This window comes from Mus musculus, chromosome 15 (genome assembly GCF_000001635.26).
Source record: "Mus musculus strain C57BL/6J chromosome 15, GRCm38.p6 C57BL/6J".
NCBI lineage: Eukaryota > Metazoa > Chordata > Mammalia > Rodentia > Muridae > Mus > Mus musculus.
This window is the reverse complement of record NC_000081.6, coordinates 45,157,778-45,166,565: the sequence shown is the minus strand read 5'-3', so window position 1 is coordinate 45,166,565 and position 8,788 is coordinate 45,157,778. Positions and strand designations below refer to the sequence as shown.

The following is an 8,788-nucleotide window of genomic DNA, read 5'->3' as shown; positions in this document are numbered from 1 at the left end:
GCATAAGTATATGTTCTTACAAATGCATGTATTTAGCCATGATATGATGGATATCTTGCCACTATAAATCATAAACAACATCACTAATCAAGGCCTACCATCTCTTCCTCTGCTTCACAAAAAAAGGAAATTGTTTAAAAAGACAAACCCAGGAAAATTAAGGAATTCACACATGCACGAGGAAATACATAAAGCAACTCAGCTTGCTGTGAAGAAGCAACAGCATTCTCTGAAACTGAGAACAATCAGATCTTTTGGCAATATATGTTGTAAGAATGATTTACCAGTAGTAAGCAAGACTAATTGAAGTCCGGTTTCAGCGGCAGCTCTGTCTTTAGGTTCCCAACCTATGAACAGAAACGTTCAAGTTTAGCTCTGTATTAGAGCTGTAGTATTACACAGCTGTAATGCTGTAAACTGACTGCAGAACTTTTCCGAGCAAGGTTGCTTTTCTTAACTCCCTTAGTTCAGGATGTGTACAACATGTTGTGTGTTGCTGCTTTGTACCCTGAACCACCTGCTGATCGACTGTACTTGCCCTTGGTGGTTGGGGATGAGGTGGCACAGAATGAACAGCTCAGACTCAGGGGCAGGTAAGAATGCTGCTTCAAGCTTTAAAAACTGCAAGCTCATTTATTAATCCTCAGGGCCTCCCTTAAAACCCTCTGCCTGCTTCCCACTGGTCCCAAGTAATCATGTCTTTCAAATGGCAGTTCCTGTTTGGATGGCATTGTATGTTTTACCAATCTTTATGCTTGCAGGGTGTCTTCAATTAGGTCCTCATGTGGAAGCTGCCTCCGCAACTGCACAACCCCTGACTTTTATGCAGAGGCAACCACGTCTGTTCCTCCTATATTTCCACTCTTTCATTTTTATGTTTTGACTCCCTAGGGGGAGCTAGGGTACAATTGCCTTGACATTGTTGAACCCACCTTGAAGGATTCCCACTATACTGGACTGTGCCTGTCTTAGGTTGTTCTGCCTTCTAGGGTCTTACCTGCCATTGGCTACCAGCTCTCAGAGATGTTACTCTAGAGGCATGTCAAGCAAAGAAAAGCCTATATGGTGGTCTCATAGATATCTGCCATCCAGGCTTTGATCACTTCCTTAAGGAACTACAACTGGGATTTCTGAGAGCCATCAGCACCTGGAGGAGGACTGCATTATTTATGGAGCGCTGCCTAGAGGTGTGCTGTAAAAAATACTTAAACAAAATAAATATTAGTATAACAATTCTTCCCATCATAGCATAAGTGGTTATTCATGAGGAGTCAAACAGCCTCTTAATGTTGTCACACACTTTTTCCAAGAATCCTGCATCCAGGAAGAGCACAGATACCCTGGTTGCATTAAGGTTGGATAAGTTCTCCCTTAACAGCACAAAATAGTTAAGGAATTTGTCTAACCAGGTACCTTCAAGATATTGAACCAAATGTTGTCATGTTTCAGCTGCATTATGTATCTAGCAAGGGGTTAGGCAGATTGAGTGAAATCTGGAGTCACAAGCCAATACAGACATGTCTCTCACATGTCAATCTGCTGTGGCAAAATGTGGATGGCTTGATAAAGATACTTATGTAGTACCTCCTGCACCTGCAGCACCTCAGCTGATTTAGAGACTACTGCATTGATGATCTCCACTGGAATGGCTGTCAGTGTCAAGGCAACAGCAGCTCTTGTTGTCCTGGCAATGCCTGCAATTATGGCTGCAATGATGGCAGCTGTAATACCAAAATCCCTCTTTCCCCAGTGTATGGGTTGTAAGTGAGTCTGGGCTATCAGAGTGATGGCAATATAATGAGTGGTATTTACCATGGGCACCCAAATGGTGAGTGGTACCAGTCATCAGGATGATCACTGTTGAATATCACATCCAGCTGTGGTCAAGAGATAGTTTTCATTTCTCTGATAACAGAGGTATTGGTGATCAGAAAGACAAAGAGGGGTCAGACACACACTGGGGTGACTTCCTAGTCAGCTTGCCTACCAATGGTCACATTCACAGGGGTCACCCCAGTCCACATTTTCCCTGGTCATCTTTTAGGAAAGTAAAGAGGCATAGATCAAGACAGTTAGAGAGGCCATGTAGGCAGACCCCAGTTGCTCATAATGGGGCCATATCAGAATCAAGTGGGATCCTTGTTAACATAGTGAGTAATATGGGAAGCATTGTGTGAGGTGAACCTCCACATGCCAAGTGTGAGGTCAGATGACAATATTATGTAGTCCCAGCAAATCTTATACCTAGTGTAGGCTAGCAGCACTCCCAAGGGATAGGAAGTCCAATGAAAGTTGGCATTTGAGGTACCCTTGGACAGCCAGGCAGGGGTGGATGTGATATGCTTGAGGGGTCCTTTGGGAATTTGTAATCAGTAAGGGGAACATGAAGTTCCATGCCTAACATGGTACCATAGGCAATATTACCATGGAAGTATCCCATATTGTGTAGTTGGATAAAAGGACCAAAAGAGAAAACATTGGTGGTAAAGCAGATAATTTCTTCCATGGGCCAGATAACTTCCAATCATCATGTAGTAGTGACCAAGTCCATGAAGGGCAAATCCAAACTCACATTGGAAAGAAAAGAATAGGGTAGAACTGGGAGTTAACTGACACAGACAAAAGAATGGGGGCAGAGGCAGGGACACCAAAGCCCAGATCTCACTGGTCCTCTCAGACTGAAGAAAAATTAATAAACACATTATGTACATCAAGTCCCCCTGTCCTGGTCTTCTCCTGACTTATTCCTGACACCAGGTCTGTGGCTGGGCGAATATCTCTTGAGGGAACCCATGTTGGCATAGTTATGTACTAGGGGAAAACACAAGAATAACCCTTGTGAGATGTGGAGTGGATGGTTGCCACTGAAAGGTTATTGGTCCCCCTCCACTGACCAATGGGACGATAGTGTCTCTGCAAAAAACGCCCAATGTTTGTAAGCAGGGTCCAGCCCTTCTAGATCAACTGAGAGAAAACTTCACATGAAGTAGGACCTCTATCAATGCTAGGCGTGTATTCCAGGGAGGTGACCAAAGCAAATACTTCCTTCAAGGAGTGATTTACTCTTTCTACAACTTCTTGGCCTTTAAGATTATAGAGTATCTCAAAACAGTGACTGATTCTCCATGAGGATAAGAAGGTGCTGAATTTCTGAGATGAGTGGCAGGTCCATTGTCAGTCTTGAATCCCTAAGGCACTCTTATTAAACAGCATTGCTGATTTCATGCCCTTAATAGCATGGGAAGCCTTTTCGCCTGCCATAGTCACAACTATATGAAGGCTAAGCAAGTATCCACTACAGCATGTACATACCTAAGATTACCAAAGGCTGGGTAATGAGTAATATCTATTTGCCATATTGCATTGGGGAGTAGGACTCTAGGGTTACCTCTTGATCTGACAAGAGACCCCAAGGACACATTTTGCAAAGGACATTACAAGATGTTTACATTTTGACATAGACAATTCATGCCAGACATTATGTAATGCTGAGGGGAGGGTGAAATTTCTGGTGTAACATTCTGGCTTGTTCTAGAAGTCCCATGTGTACAGACATAATCAGGGCAACAATTCTCTCATTTCCTTCTGCTAATATGTCAGGCAACTTAGAATGTGATCTTATGTGTGAGGTGAACCAGGGATGTGCTCTATTTTTGAGAGTGTGTTGTATAGTTTTGCTCTTTAATATAGGAGAAAGACAGGATCCAGAGTACAGACAGCCTCTTCTGAATATTTGTTCTCTGGGAAAATATTGATTGGCTACTATTGGCAACACTTAAAAGTTTTCAGGATTCCAAATAATTCACCTAGTTGCACTGAGTTGGGATTAGGGAGAATATGAGCTGTGTCTTTCCCTTCTCTTAGGATAAGGACCCCATATCTGGCTTTATTAGCATCAGAAAATGCCATAGTTGCCTTGGAATGGGGTGAAAGCTATATATGCTCTGTAATTGGTAGCTGGAGGAGAGCAAGCCTGTGAATCCTGCCACCACTTCCTGAGAGCTGATGGAATCTGACCATAATGACTGAGAATACCCTAGGGAAAATGGTAGAATTATTTTGTCTGGTTCTCTATTTTGTGCTCCCCTTGCTAAGCCTCTCACCTTAAGGGGGAGGCAGAAGGTAATCTCAACCTTAGAGAGAACCCTAAGTAGAACAGAACAAGCCTGGTACTACCAAATGATGGGCTCATTCTTCCATTATACTCCTAGGATCCCCTCAAGTGACAACAGAATTGTGACAAGAAGGGGTTTCTCTGAATCATGCCTTTCCAGAGTTCATATAGAAAGGAGCAACATAAAATTCTGTAGTATGTTGTTAGCCTCAAATGTCAGTTTAATACTGGTGGAGGGGCTGCTAGGCACTTCCAAGAGAGAAAAGCAGTGCTGCATCACCCGGTCTGGAATAGGCAGGAAAGGTTTGAGCCAGTTAACAGTTCCACACAATCACTGTAACTCCACAAGGGAGTAGGATTCTTTTGCCATAATGCAGAAGACTAGGGGCTTAATCCTGTCAGAAGGAGAGAAGCCCAGGAAGCCATATGGGGGAAATCTCTGAATCTTTTCAGGTTGAATTGAGTTTTTCTAAGTTAAGCAACAAATGAGAGGACACCCTTTCAAGATCAGGCAGGCTAGGGTGTGCAATCATAATATCATCCATGTAATGGACTACATGGACATCCCTGGGAATTCCCTGAACGGCTCCAATCACATATAGCTGGCAAATGGTCAGGATATTCTTTATTCCTTGCAACAGACTGTCCACTGTTATCTTTTGGCTGGTTCACACATATTAGGCTCCCATACTGTAAAGGCAAAATGGCAACTATCTTGGGGAGCCAGAGGGATCTGGAAAAGATAGTCCTTAATGTCTAGGATCATCACATGGTACCTGTTTAGGTTAGCACTAGGATGAAGTAGTCCTGCTTGAGTGGTCCCAGCTTTTTTTATATGTTCATTAATGACTCTCAGATCCTGTAGCAGCCAATATTTCTCTGACTTCTTTTCAAGAACAAAACTGAGAGTATTACATCTGCTGGTCAGGGGTTCCAAATAACCCAAAGCTAATTGTTCTAAGAACAGTTCCTAGAAAGCAGAAAGCTTAGGTTCCAAAATAGGTCAGTTTCAGACAGACAGGTAAATGTCATAGGGTCAGGTACCTTGATATCAATTGGTTCTGGGTGGGCAGTGGCCACTATAATTTGGGTGATCCCTAACTTCAAAACCCGTGAGGCCCAGTTGGTCATGTTTTATAACATCAAAAATGGCACAACCATCCATAGAAAGGACCACACCCATGTCTTCCAGAATATCTTTTCCCCAGAGGTTTCAGGGAGAATCAATCACAACAGGTGTAAAAAGATCCCTGGTAGCCATCCAAGTCCTGCCAACAGACAAATTGGATATCATTTTGGTGACCTCCAACTTCCATAATGGGTGAACCAGGCCAGAGTCTCCAATGAGGGAACCTCAATGATTCATTTTTAGTTATTATAATGATGGCTGCTCTTGTGTCAGCCAACCCTTTAGTGGCTATACTATCTAAATGCACAGTCATCATTAGGGACTGAGGAAATACAGGCATGGTCCAAAAGACTCCTGGCTGAGCAGGGTTCCCTCTCACTGGCAGGGCTGAGGAGTGCCCATTTTGGAATTTAAACTGTCTTCTTGCTTTTGAGAATGGCAATCCCTAGACCAAGGGAAACCTTTGCTACAATGTGCACATCTTGTCTTGGGCCTACATGAAGGGCAGGCCCATGTAAGGTGACCAGGCTTGCCACAGCCCCAACAGGTACATTCAGGGGGTCCTTCAGGAGAAGGGCACATCCTCTGTACATCCTCCATGACCAAGGCCTCAACGAAGGCAATCAGGGTCTATACCAGGGTCTAAATCATGAGTGGCAACAACCCATTTATGGATACCATCATTCCTTATGGCTGCCACAACATTGCAAGAGGGGGATTTAAGACCCTCCCATATAAGCTGCTTGATATGCATGTCTCTGGTAGTCCAGTATCTCGACCAGCCTTGTCACAGCCTCAGTCATATAGGACAAGGAGTCCCTGAAGGACTCCCCAGAATGCTGGACAAGGTTGCGAAAGTAAGCAGAGGGATCTCAAGGGGTACAGGCCTTAAGGGTCTTAAAGGCAAGATCAGTCACTTGGTTAATGTAAGCATGCAGTCTGATAGTAGCCTCAGTGACAGGGTTAATTTGTGCCCCATGGCCAGTAAGCATGTCAAGAATAATGTTAAGATTATATTCCAGGTTAATCCTAGCTTGTTTCTCAGCCAAGTCATAATATGCAGAACTCCAGTTAAGGAACAGGGCAAAGTTGAACACTGCCTTAAGGAGATTATACCAATCATAGTAGGTCTGGAAGTGAATGGCCCATTGGTTCAGTACTTGTTCAAAACAGGGGGAATCTGGCCCAGAATCATTGACAGATTTTCTGATTAGTGCCAAGTGTTCCAGAGCAATGGTAATCCAGGGTCTAGTTGCTGCATCAGAGCCAAGATTGACAGAGAAAACCTCATGATACACCTGAGGATGAGGCTAGGGAGAGGCTATAAAGGATGGGCATCGCAGGATCAACCACCAGAAGTCAAAGTCCCCTAGATCATGCCACGGGTACCTCTGAAAGGAGTGGAGCAGGAGTGGAAGGACTTTTGAATGAGGGAACTGGGACAGCAGGGATAGAGGATGGCTTGGATCCTGATGGCAAGAGGGCTGGAGCAGAGGCATCCTCCTCCTTACTGCTGAGATCATCCTGTTCATTACCCTGATCCAGACAGTGCTTGTTATGGGCAGCCACCATTTCCTCCAGGGAAGAATTCTTAAGACTTCTTTTTTTTTTTTTTTTTTTTTTAGGATTTTTTTTAATTAGGTATTTTCCTCGTTTACATTTCCAATGCTATCCTAAAAGTCCCCCATACCCACCGCCCCAATCCCCTACCCACCCACTCTTCCTTTTTGGCCCTGGCATTCCCCTGTACTTGGGCATATAGAGTTTGCAAGTCCAAAAGGCCTCTCTTTCCACTGATGGCTGACTAGGCCATCTTTTGATACATATGCAGCTAAAGACAAGAGCTCCCGGGTACTGGTTAGTTCATATTGTTGTTCCACATATAGGGTTGCAGTTCCCTTTAGCTCCTTGGGTACTTTCTCTAGCTCCTCCACTGGGGGCCGTGTGACCCATCCAATAACTGACTGTGATTATCCACTTCTGTGTTTGCTAGGCCCCGGCATAGTCTCATAAGAGACAGCTATATCTGGGTCCTTACAGCACAATCTTGCTAGTGTATGCAATGGTGTCAGTGTTTGGAAGCTGATTATGGGATGGATCCCTGGATATGGCAATCACTAGATGGTCCATCCTTTCGTCACAGCTCCAAATTTTGTCTCTGTAACTCCTTCCATGGGTATTTTGTTCCCATTTCTAAGAAGGGGCAAAGTGTCCACACTTTGGTCTTCGTTCTTCTTGAGTTTCATGCGTTTAGCAAATTGTATCTTATATCTTGGGTATGCTAAGTTTCTGGGCTAATATCCACTTATCAGTGAGTACATATTGTGCGAGTTCCTTTGTGGTTGGGTTACCTCACTCAGGATGATGCCCTCCTGGTCCATCCATTTGCCTAGGAATTTCATAAATTCATTCTTTTTAATAGCTGAGTAGTACTCCATTGTGTAAATGTACCACATTTTCTGTATCCATTCCTCTGTTGAGGGGCATCTGGGTTCTTTCCAGCTTCTGGCTATTAGAAATAAGGCTTCGTTCTTAAGACTTCTGATGACTACAAGGAAGATATGGACAAAAGAGGAGTAATCCAAGACTATATATCACACTTGGGACTGAGGAAGAGACCAGGCATCCCAAGGTCAGTGTCCCACATATTCTCAGAGATATCCAGGGGTCAAAATAGCCTCCTCCCAAAATTGGTCCAGGTCAGAAGTTTTAACCTTGAAACCACATGTCACCAGAAGGGTTTTCAGTGCCTAATCTGGGGTTCTTTGATGATGGAGGGGAAGGAACCCATAACTACAAGTGCAAAGGAAACAAACATTGAATAGATATGAAAGATGAGGTGTCAAAAGTCCCATACTAAGCAGGGGACTCTTGGGCCCTAGGTTGTATGCCTTCATGGAGTCCTCAGGAGGGACAAGTGTTGGGGAGCAGATCCCCCTGGAAGACCAGCCACACTGTTAGGAACCTGGACTAATCCAAACCAAAAGTAAATGTGAGTAGCTCATAGAGAGGATCTGACAAAGACAAAGAAAACAGAAAAGATGTCTTTGCAACTACACTTGATCTTAGCCAAAAGGCCGAGAAGTGATGATGTCCTTGCAACTTACCCTTGAAGTGGAACCTGAAAGGGAAAGTCACCAGGACCAACAGACAAAAGAAAAAAAAAAAAAAAGAAGAAGAAGAAGAAGAAGAAGAAGAAGGAGGAGGAGGAGGAGGAGGAGGAGGAGGAGGAGGAGGAGGAGGAGGAGACAGAAAAGAGGTCTGCATGTTCACCTTTGCAGAACCCACAACATAAAACACTAAGGGGCCAACTCATTAAACAAATAACCGAAGGGGGCACAACAGCAGTGCCAGGAGGAGAAGAAGAGCAGATCAGGTCGAACTACAGGCACAGTCCTTGTGTCAACAGGCAAAAATGAACCCCCAGAAAAGGTTCACAAGCCACAAAATGAGGATAATATAGTATTTCATAGACCACATTGGGCACCAGATGCTGTTTTGAACTTCTGACCACAGCTTGGAATCAATAGCTCACACTCTGGAGC

General features: G+C 44.0%; 1 non-coding gene across 1 annotated transcript; it reads right to left on the bottom strand.

Moving 5' to 3' along the window:
* Positions 1–8,136: 8,136 nt before the first annotated feature.
* On the bottom strand, positions 8,137–8,332 carry LOC115488575. The gene has a single exon (XR_003951714.1). It is a non-coding gene; the product is annotated as a U2 spliceosomal RNA (small nuclear RNA).
* Positions 8,333–8,788: the final 456 nt, after the last annotated feature.